Raw genomic sequence first — 12,974 nt, forward strand, 5'->3', positions numbered from 1 at the left:
ACTTTTTTCCAAATCTCTTCTACCACCTCAAACATCTAAATCTCAAGCTATTTCATCCATGATTCCTCCATTGTTCCAATACCCTTCAAGGTGTGTGTCAATGTTGATCTTGTCCAATATTTCAACTACCCTCATGAAATCCTCTAAAGCTTACACTTACTTTCTATACATGAACTATTATCCTCCATATATTCTTCCTACTAGCATTTCCCTTTCATCACCCTATCAATATCTTTGAGCATACCTTTCTATGGTCTTGGCTTATCATGACTTATCTTTTCTATAGGATCATTATCTACATTCAAATAGCTTCAACTCTTTCTAAAAAATCAAAAAAGAAGGAAAAAAAAAAAAGAAAAAAGAAAAAAGAAAAAAGGAAAAAAATGAAAACATGCCTTGGTGAAAACCACTTCTTGTGGCACCTTGGTAGCAAAAGTAAAGAGAAATAAATTTATCCTATGGTGAAAACTACTTCTTGTGGCACTTTGGATAAGTACCATGATGAAAACTTGGCAAACAGGCGTCATGCATAATTCTTCCATCATCCATCTATCCCCTCTTCTCTCTTTGATCTTGACAATGTTGAGCTATCTTTGCATATTAGCTATCTTATCCACAAGATTTTCTATTGTGTTCTCCCATTCACTCATAGCCTCTATCTTGAGCTTTATTCTTATTGCTCTATCCCATTGCTATACTATCTAGTTGACCCCTTGATCTTGATCATAATAAATGAAACATGGTTCTCATAGGTCTCTTGACATGTCTACTCTTTTGGACTACATGCTTCATGCTATCTCACTTGTTGGCTTCACTGCTTATCTTTCATGCTATCTTACTCATTAGCTTCCATCACTTATCTTAGATGCTATGGCACTTGTTGGCTTCACCGCTTATCCTACACACTATCTTTCTCATTACTTCCATTGCTTATCCAAAACATGCTTCATATGACTATTTCACCTCTTTCCCTAGCTTGGGTACTCTTGAGGAGTCAGTCCTTGAGGATTACTTTCACTTGCTCCACATTCCTTTCTTATGCATCTTTGCTTATCCATCGGCTTGTTTCTCCATCATGTCCTATACCTTGCTAAACATTGGGAGAAAGTGATGTGATCTTGCTTGATAACTAGTGATCTCTAAATTATTTCCAAAAAATCCAAAAAATCATATATGATGCTGAAAAAATCTTAAAAATCAGAAAATGTCCTGAAAAAAAGATCTTCTTAGTGAAAACCTAGCAATAGGCACTTTGATGTATCACCAAAAAAATCAAAAATACAAAAATACAAAAAAAAATGAAAAAAGTCTTGAAAAAATCTGTCAAGTGGTGAAAACCTGGAAACAGGCGCTACTTGAAACCCTCGCACCTATGTCTATCTATCTCAATCATCCACTTCGCTACACATTTCCTAGCTTGGAATTGTTTCTTGTCTTCATCTTGGGGGCATAGCTACTTAGCCTATTGAGGTATTCTTGTGCATTAGGGTTTCTTGGACAACTCACAAAATAGTGTTTCTCAACACTTCCCCCACTTTGACATCAAGTGTTTTTCAACACTTCAGATAGTTTACCTACGGTCTCCGATGTCGCAATATTTCTCACTATCAGAATCAAGTCTTTAAGAAATGGCCAAGTGACTTGCACACACCCACTTTAACACTTAAATGACTGAGCTATGCTGATCTTTATCTACTTTGTGTGTTGTCTATGATGATTTCTTTGCCATGTGTTCCCTCCCTAATAGTCTTTCGAGGATGTCATTGACTAGAAGACTGGGGGCATGGGACATATTTTCTTGATTTCTGCTTGTGGGTATACTTTTGTTTTTCTATAGTGTTGTAAGCATTTATGCTAGTCCTATTCAACACGTTGACTTACAAATGTATCATCCTTGACTGTTTTGCAAGACTGCACTCAGGGTTTATCCTGCCGCTTATGCCTTGATATAGGTGTAATCTTGCTAAATTAAACTTAGGGAATCTAATCATGTAGTTATCTTGACTTACATGTCTTTGATGCTTAGATTGGATTTCCACATACCTATCTAATATTGATCATATTCATATCCTCATAGTTATACTAGTGGTGGTTGTATGATCTCATGATGTCCCTAATAAATGCTCAATGATGAAATTAAGAGTCTAAATGTTATGTGCTTCTTGCTGGTAAACCACTTTGCATATTAGCTTGCATTTTAGGTTCATTTTCTAGCTTCGTCTTGCATTCTTGCATATGGGGAGACCTCTCTTTCTTCATCTTTTTGTGGACATATCAGCTAACTCCTTTCATATATTTCTTTACTTTCTTCTTGTTCATGTCTTTTCACCTTCTTAATCTTTCGCTTCATCTCTTTTCTATCTTGTCATCACATTATATAAAGTTTTGACCTCTTAAATAATTTTGACGTCCTAGATTCATTTTCGAGATCGAAATCCAAATTCGAGTTCATCTTGATGGTCAAAATTGTCTTTTAAAATTCTACTTTCTTCTGAGCAGTTAGCTGACCTTTTGAGGTCTAATCTCTGAATCATCACTGGGGCATCTTCATTTCTTCATGTCTTCATCATTTCCATACTTCATATCTACTTAAATTCACTATTTCATGTCTAAAATCACCTTTCTACTCATTTCAACCTTATTTTTATGCTATATCCTTCAAGGTCAACTCTAGTCAAACTGGGGCATTTTATCAATTTTTTTTATATAGTCATTCTTGGGTTCTAATCATTTATCTGTCATCTTGGACATTACTATATTCTAATTTTCTCATGTCTAGCTGATTTTTGCATCCCCTTACCTCATTTCTATTTTGATCCCGAGGGGGCAGAAATACTCTATCACTGCTTAGGAGCATTTGTTTGACCTTATCACTTGTTCTCAATCTATCTACTTTGCTAAGTGTTAGCATTCTTCTTGAATTCTGACATCATCTTTTTCTAGTGTTCAGTACTACCACTATCAAGTTGTACTACCATAAAGGTCCACTATTAAAAAAGCTAAATCAAAGAAAATATGGGTTCCTAAACCCATTATTGAAGAAATGTGTTTTGAAGTATCCAAAGGAAAATCTAAAGCTATGTGGATTCCCAAGTCTCTTTTAAAAGACTTGAATATTGAAAATATTTCAAAGTTGACATTCAAGCTTCCAAAGGCTTCCATTCCATCTTCTTCCAAAAATCTTTCTAAAAATATTCCAAAGCCTTCCACTCCACTTTTTTCCAAATCTCTTCTACCACCTCATACATCTAAACCTCAAGCTATTTCATCCATGATTCCTCCATTGTTCCAATACCCTTCAAGGCGTGTGTCAATGTTGATCTTGTCCAATATTTTAGCTACCCACATGAAATCCTCTAAAGCTTACACCTCCTTTCTATACATGAATTCTTATCCTCCATATACTCTTCCTACTACCATTTCTCTTTCATCACCCTATCAACATCTTTGAGCATACCTTCCTATGGTCTTGGCTTATCATGACTTATCTTTTCTATAGGAGCACTATCTAAATTCAAAAAACTTGAGCTCTTTCTAAAAATTCGAAAAAAATTAAAAATTAAAAAAAAAAGAAAAAAGAAAAAAAATGAAAATGTGCCTTGGTGAAAACCACTTCTTGTGGCACCTTGGTAGCAAAAGTAAAGACAAATAAATTCATCCTATGGTGAAAACTACTTCTTGTGGCACCTTGGATAAGTACCATGATGAAAACCTAGCAAACAGGCGTCATGTGTAATTCTTCCACCATCCATCTATCCCCTCTTCTCTCTTTGATCTTGACAATGTTGAGCTATCTTTGCATATTGGTTGTCTTATCCACCAGATTTTCTATTGTGCTCTCCCATTCACTCATAGCCTCCATCTTGAGCTTTATTTTTATTGCTCTATCCCATTGCTATACTATCTAGTTGACCCCTTGGTCTTGATCATAATAAATGAAACATGGTTCTCATAGGCCTCTTGACATGTCTGCTCTCTTGGATTGCACGCTTTCATGCTATCTCTCTCATTGGCTTCCACTGCTTATCCTACATGCTATCTTACTCATTGGCTTCCATCGCTTATCTTATATGCTATCACACTTGTTGGCTTCACCGCTTATCCTACATGCTATCTTGCTCATTTCTTCCATTTCTTATCCAAAACCTACTTTATATGGCTATCTTTCCCTAGCTTGGGTACTCTTGAGGAGTCAGTTCTTGAGGATCACTTTCACTTGCTTCACATTCCTTTCTTATGCATTATTGCTTATCCACTGGCTTGTTGCTCCATCATATCTTATACCTTGCTAGACATTGGGAGAAAATGATGTGATCTTGCTCGAGAACTAGTGATCTCTAAAACCTTCTAAAAATTCCAAAAAAAATCATATATGATCCTGAAAAAAATCCTAAAAATCAGAAAATGTCCTGAAAAAATGATCATCTTAGTGAAAACCTAGCAATAGACACTTTGATGTATCACCAAAAAAATATTCAAAAAAATACAAAAATACAAAAAAAATTGAAAAAAGTCTTGAAAAAATCTGTCAAGTGGTGAAAACCTGGAAACAGGCGCTACTTGAAACCCTCGCACCTATGTCTATCTATCTCAATCATCCACTTCGCTACACATTTCCTAGCTTGGAATTGTTTCTTGTCCTCATCTTGGGGGCATAGCTACTTAGCCTATTGAGGTATTCTTGTGCATTAGGGTTTATTGGACAACTCACAAAATAGTGTTTCTCAACACTTCCCCCACTTTGACATCAAGTGTTTTTCAACACTTTACAGATAGTTTACCTACGGTCTCTGATGTCGCGATATTTCTCACTATCAGAATCAAGTCTTGAAGAAATGGCCAAGTGACTTGCACACACCCACTTTAACACTTAAATGATTGAGCTATGCTGATCTTTATCTACTTTGTGTGTTGTCTATGATGATTTCTTTGCCATGTGTTCCCTCCCTAATAGTCTTTCGAGGATGTCATTGACTAGAAGACTGGGGGCATGGGACATATTTTCTTGATTTCTGCTTGTGGGTATACTTTTGTTTTTCTATAGTGTTGTAAGCATTTATGCTAGTCCTATTCAACACGTTGACTTACAAATGTATCATCCTTGACTGTTTCGCAAGACTGCACTTGGGGTTTATCCTGGCACTTATGCCTTGATATAGGTGTAATCTTGCTAAACTAAACTTAGGGAATCTAATCACGTAGTTATCTTGACTTACATGTCTCTGATGCTTAGATTGGATTTCCACATACCTATTTGATATCGATCATATTCATATCCTCATAGTTATACTAGTGATGGTTGTATGATCTCATGATGTCCCTAATAAATGCTCAATGATGAAATTAAGAGTCTAAATGTTATGCGCTTCTTGTCGGTAAACCACTTTGCATATTAGCTTGCATTTTAGGTTCGTCTTATAGCTTAGTCTTGCATTCTTGCATATGGGGAGAGCTCTCTCTTCATCTTTTTGTGGACGTATCAGCTAACTCCTTTCATATATTTCTTTACTTTCTTCTTGTTCATGTCTTTTCACCTTCTTAATCTTTCACTTCATCTCTTTTCTATCTTATCATCACATTATATAAAGTTTTGACCTCTTAAATAATTTCAACGTCCTAGATTCATTTTCGAGATCGAAATCCAAATTCGAGTTCATCTTGATGGTCAAAATTGTCTTTTAAAATTCTACTTTCTTTTGAGCAGTTAGCTGACCTTTTGAGGTCTAATCTTCGAATCATCACTGGGGCATCTTCATTTCTTCATGTCTTCATCGTTTCCATACTTCATATCTACTTCAATTCACTGTTTCATGTCTAAAATCACCTTTCTACTCGTTTCGACCTAATTTTTATGCTATATCCTTCAAGGTCAACTCTAGTCAAACTGGGGCATTTCATCAGTTTCTTATAGTCATTCCTGGGTTCTAATCATTTATCTGTCATATCAGACATTGCTATACCTCAATTTTCTCATGTCTAGCTAGTTTCTGCTTCCTCTTGCCTCATTTCAATTCCGATCCCAAGGGGGCAGAAATACTCTATTGCTGATTATTACAGCTATCTATTTCTTAGGAGCATTTGTTTGACCTTATCACTTGCTCTCGATCTATTCACTTTGCTAGATGTTAGAATTCTTTTTGGATCCTAACATCATCTTCTTAATGTTCAGTACTACCGCTATTAGGCTGTGCATTTAGGACTTGCTATCTATTTCTGTATTTCATTCTTTGGAATCAGATATCTATATCTATCATCGCCTACTTGGCTTCGATTTTCTTTGACGTAATGTGTTCCCAGATCGATCACGCATTATTCAAAGAGGGGCAAATGTAATCACCTAAAAATGGTCATCTAGACTATTAGCCCCCTTCTCAGCATTTTGGCTAAATTAATTTAATCATTTATCTAGACCAAATTGCTAATAATCAATTTATTTGATTATAACCTATAGTTTGACTATGCTATCCTAAGTTCATTATTTGATTAAAAGAACATGTCCCCTTTTAATTAAATAAAACACCCCATTCTTCTAACCCACTTAAAGTGCACACATAAAGTCCTTTTTCTATTTTACAATTAAAAGAAAAGGCTTGTGAGACTTTTGTCTTATATGACAAGTCAACTTATATTATATTGGTTGACTTGTGTGTGCACATGGATCACTCCTATTTTCGAATTCAACCGTTGATCATCCACCATCTTCATCTTGATCTCCACCGTCCGTACATCTTTAAAAGGGAGAGAGCTTTCCCCCTCAAAGCATCCATCCTCATTTTGAATATTGTTATGCTGCAGGTTTTCTAACAGGTTTCTTTGGAGCTTTGTGGAGAACTTCTCATTTCTTGTCTCATTCTCTCATTCCATCACACTAGCATAAGATCATATGGCATTCTTAGCATAGTTGCATTTTAGTTTAACTTTGATTTCTTGCAATAATCTCACATAGTTTAAATATTTGGTTTTGTAACAATCTCATACATGCTTAGTATAGCTGCATTTTGCATTATCATCTTAGCTTAGTTTCCATACTTGCATTGCATTCTTGAGGGATTCCTTGAAGATATTTGCACTCTTGCTCGTGTCTCAAAGAACCTCCCGTTGCATGGTTTACTAGCAAGAAGTACATTTCTAAGGCTTGGCTGAGAGCCTTCATGCTGAAATACTAACTCCTTGCACTCCGTGGATAGGGAGCTCTAAGCCGGCATCCAAGCATTCCAACTCATGGAATCGTTTGGATAGAATGGTTTAGAGTGTGACACAAATCAAGTGTACAAAAATGACCTTCACAATGAATCGATCAAAGTAATACTTCAAATTTTTGCAAGTTCCTTTTCAAATCAACATACAAATCACCCAATTTTGGAAAAAGCCATAGTTAAAAAAGCAAACAAAGTTTATTCAATGAGAATGAAAGAAGTACAATGGAAAATATGCTCACCAAGTGGGTTCCATAGAAGAAGAAAATGTAATGACATGCAATAACAGGTTCCAAACCTTAAAATTTAACAAATTGCACCAGTTCAAGCTCCCTCATATTGGCTAGGGTTCCAAACTCTCATATTTTATGAATTTTCCATAAGCCAAAATGTAAAATGAGTGTGTTTAAGTGCATTAGGTTGAAATACATCCTATTATCCTATTTTCTAGAACCCTTCAAGCCCGCCCATTATGCTTTTCAATGGGATTTTTATATGAATTGTATATGTATGTTGTGGGTCCCTAAGGATATGATAAGTGTTGTTCTTTAACGCTTATTTTATTGTTTTCTCTTTTCACTTTTTCATAATCATAATGCAAAGGTAATATTATTAAGTGATATCCTTATAATTAATTTATTAATATTATTTAGAAGTGCAAAATTGAAAGGGTTAAAGATTTAATGTTACACTTCATAAAGTGACCCATGGTACAATGATTTTAGGAACATGTGGCGACATTTTTTCCTTGTAGCTTTTGTCTTACAATTTTCCTAACTTTCTACAAATGGTTTGCCTATGTAGGTTATTGATTGTGTTATTTAAATGTGCAAGTGCCACTTGTGACAAGTTATGTTTTCCTTCTTGGTGATTGTGTCATCTAATGAGTTAATGAAATATTCATGCATCTAAACTAAGTTGTGTAAACCAGGTAGGAGCTGACCTTATTTGGAGATTCACTCCAAATCTTAAGTTACCCATAACTTAAGAGTGTTTCAATGTTTCCTTGAGATATCAAGTTTGTTGAACTTGAAAGGGGTGCAATTTCAAGAGATAACATAGCCATATCCCTAAACCAAATATTTATTCTAAATTAATAAACTAAATGATTTTGAAGAATTTAACCTAACCCAAATATAAATGTAAATGAAACATTATGATAGCCTAACCCTAAGAATAAACCTATTGTGATTAATCCTATCTAAAGCCTAAACGCTAATCCTAATAGAATCTTAACTTTAAATGTATTTGAACCTATTGGAACCCCAATCCTCTATTTGAATCAAATACACACAATTATTATACATTTACAATAATTATCAGTAAAATTAATTAACAAATACACATAATTATTAATACATTTCAATATACATTGTATTAATTATTAGTAAGACAAATTAATTGCATAATTGTTTGGTTACTGATAATCTAAAAGAATGATAATTATATTGCCAAAATTTCAACCTTTATACTGCAAAAAATATTGGATCCTAGGCATTTCATGTATAATTACACATATAAAACTTGTAAGTTTCATATTTTTAGTAACCTTAACTTTTGCTTATTTATAATCTTCTCATTTTCCTCAATACAAAATTGAATGATTTATTTATACCTATGAATATTAGATAGCTTAAAATTTGATACCTCTCAACTTATTTTACATATTTTTTAATTTAACAATACAAGTATGCTATTTAGTACATACAACTTAATCAATTGTCACTCTCATATATATGTAAAATGTAATGACTCGCTCAGGAACCCAAAAGAAATAAACCTAATATGTTACAAAATTTATTGAACTTTTATTTATTTTTAGTTTAAACAACATCAAAGTAAAAATAATGCGGAAGCAATATATACATACACATCAAGAACACATAATCAATTATAAATACAGTTTCAATTGCTCAACGATTTTGTCACATTGAGTCACATTTAAGAAAGTTTTATTAATAAGTTTAAGTCTCAACTACAATGTCCCTAATCATAAAATGAATAAACACATACATAATCATATGAGAAAATGCATAAGTACAACTAATAATATGAAAGTGCATCTGATGAATAACATCCATTGCACATGTCACAGGGTATGTGAAAATAGATACAAGTACATCAATATATAATACAATATCCCATGGGATCTCAAAACACATGGTACATAGATACATCAAATGAATAGAAGTCTTCAAGATAAGAGAAAGAATGATAATGTAACAACTGTATCAAAGAGCATCCAACAATTGTCAATCAGAGGGGGACCCAAATGGTAAGAATACACTACCTCCCGATTGCATGGTCACCTAATCAGGCTCCCACTCCCACTATGTAGAAGGGATAATGTACAATCTGCACATAGATAATCAAATCATAAAATAATCCTAGGCATGGAATCTCGATAGCCAAATCTACCTCAAGGGTAACACAAACTACTCAAGAATAAGAGATAATAAAAATTGAAAGGACACTCATACTAAGTCAACATACAAAAACCAAGACCAAAAATATACAACCACCTTGAAAACAATGTCAAGTGTCACAAACACAAAGACCAATAGATAACAACTGTCATTAATAAAAGTAAACTACCAATCACTAACTCCAACAATGAAAACACCACTGATGAATAATCGATCATTAAATAAAGTCAACTGTCAACAATAAATGACATCCAATCAATGAGTAACAACTCACAATAAAAATACCATCAAAAGTAATATCCAACAAGTACACCACTAGAGACAAATATAAAAAAAACCATAAAGGAAACTCAAACTACATAATATGGAGTGTCATCACATGAGCCAACTCTAGAGTTACCCTAACAGTCTTTCAAGACCCCAGCCCCCTAGTGACTCTATGCAGAACCAGAATACCCTCTCATGATGATGAGAAAACTAGTCATACCTCTCAAGGTATCATCTCCATCTCATCCTTAGTTTATACAAGCACTCAAAAACAAAAAGTTCATCATGACATCTAGTCAAATAATCATAAAGAAAATCTCAAAAATCGCCTCTAATTCACAACCTAACTTGGCCAACTAAACAACCCACAAAGGAAAAACCATCATGAAAATAAACATCACAAGACTATAAATAGAATATTTGATAACACATAGTTTTCAGTCACATGATTCAAATCAACCAATTTCTCTTGTTTAGTTTGGGTCATAAGAATGTGTTTAGAAATAAAGTAAGAATATATATGTTAATATAAATTGTTATGTTGATATACTTATTTAAAATAATAAGTATTTAAATATCCAATCTTTTTGTACATATAAAATATCATACAATATTACCATGTTATTGATTTAAATAATCTTAAATTATAAATAATTTAATTAATAACATAGATGTATATTATTATATTTAAATATTGATATTAAATTCAATTTTTAAAATATTAATACGACTTTTATTAAAGTCTAATATTATTATTATTATTATTTTTAATTCATAATGCAACTAGAGATAAAATTGTAAATTTAATTTAATTATTTATAATTTCTCTCATAAAGTCAAATAGTTATTAACTAAATGATTATAAAGTGAACTCTACCACAACTTCTCTTAAAATATAATAAAATTATAAATATTTATCTATTAACTTCCCTCTTGTATTACTAAATATTAAATTATTTATATGCAACTAAGAGTTTAATTAGACTTAAAGAATCACTAATATTACTAACATTCACTTTAACTAAATAAATAATATTTATTTAAATTTTTAAAAATTAATAAATAATTTTAAATTATTTATTTATTTATTTATTTATTTTGTAATTAATTAATTTTTTTAAATAAATAAATCTAAAAATTAAATTATGTAAAATAAAAATACACATGCAATTAGTATTTTTGCATGTCTTTGATCTCTCAAATCATGCAACCATACTATACTTGATTTTCTATTTTTAGCATATTTGTTTTCACATGCATATAACCTTACTATACTTAGTTTTCTATTTTTAGCATATTAGTTTTCATGTGCATTTATATTTTTAGTATATTTATTTTTACATGCATGTAACCATACTATACTTAGCTTTTTATTTTTAGCATATTTATTTTCACATGCATGCAACCATACTGTACCTAACTTTCTATTTTTAGCATATTTATTTTCACATGCATGCATAAGTTTAGTTACAACATGTTTTTATCTCAATTAATCTTATGCTTTCCAAATAAATATTATAATTAAATTATTTTAGATATAAAAATAAGATTCATCTATATTTGGAAAACTCATGATAATCACATAGTTCTAATAAGAAATTTAAAGTTGAAACCTTCACTCTTCGATTTATTGTTTTCTTCCAATTTTTTTATAATTGAATTTTCTCTATATTAAAAAGGAGTTTAAAAGAATATAGTCATAATAATTTTCTACAGTTTTTCTATTATTTTCCTCAATCAAGTTTTCTTGATTAATAAGTTTTCCTTTTTCAAAATCTACAACATAATTTTTTATTCGACAACCGATACAGTAAATTAATAAGTAATATGCAAACACTCAGAAAGACACAAAGTAGACAAATATTTCAATAAAATTCTACAATAAGTTTTCAAACCCTACCTCAAAACCATAGCTAAATTTTGAAACAATCTGTGAATGCATACAAATCCAAACTCTCTGAAACTTTCAACAATTCTTTTGATCCAATTTTGAATTTTTGCTCCCCAAAATCTGTGTCTTTGCAAAATGAGCTCTAATTTCCTTAATAAAGAATTTTCCCCCCAAATCAAGGCTTTGATCATGCAATCATGCAAAAATCATTTGTCTTTAATTACTATATTTTAATTTTCATGCACACACTTTATGCAATTTAAGTAAAATAAATTAAATCTTTCTCTCCCTTATTAAATCATGCATTTTAAATATAATATTTATTAATTTAACTAATAATATTATTTAGATTTTATTAAAAATAAAACTCCTAAATAAATTATTATTAAATTAAATAAATATAAATACACCTAAATGATAACTTTAATCAAATCTTTTAAATTTAATTCTTTCACGCACATTTAAAGAACTTTTTAATTAGAATATTCTTTTATATTTTCTTTTCCTCCACTTATTAATTAATGCAAGCACTAATTAGAGTATAGTTTATTATTTAAATTAATAATAATAATCAAAGTTCATTGTCCAACTGCAACTCTAATTTAATTATTATTAAATAAATAATTATAAGAAAGCAATATTAAATTTTTAATATTTTAATATTTTAATTCTCTTTTTGTCCAACTCTTTAAGTTAGACTTTTAAATTAAATCTTTTAAACTAAAGTACATATTTAATTAATAATTAATTAAATATCATCATATTCTATTCTCTTTAACCAATTTTCTAAATTTAGACTTCTAAATTAAAACACATATTTAATTAATTTTTTAATTATTAAATATTCTCATGCTTTAATATTTTCTTTTTTAATCAAATAATATTTAATAGTTCTTAATATTATATGATTAACTTAAATATTATAATTAAATCATTTACCAAATAAATCACATATTGAAATTCACATAAAAGCAACATTACCAAAACATATTGTTGGTGCAAATAATTATTCACTATTTACACTTATGCAAATAATTATTCACTATTTACACTTACTTAAGTTTACTTAGGTTAATGCATTATTTTAATATTTATTTATTAGTCACCTAGGAGTATGTGCACTCTTGTGAGTTGTTATGTTGACAACACAAGAATTTGCACCTCTTTTATGCACATGGTGTCTACAACACAGGA

Source organism: Cupressus sempervirens, chromosome 1 (assembly GCF_028749045.1).
Source record: "Cupressus sempervirens isolate cs-2001-9-10 chromosome 1, ASM2874904v1, whole genome shotgun sequence".
Taxonomy (NCBI): Eukaryota; Viridiplantae; Streptophyta; class Pinopsida; order Cupressales; family Cupressaceae; genus Cupressus; species Cupressus sempervirens.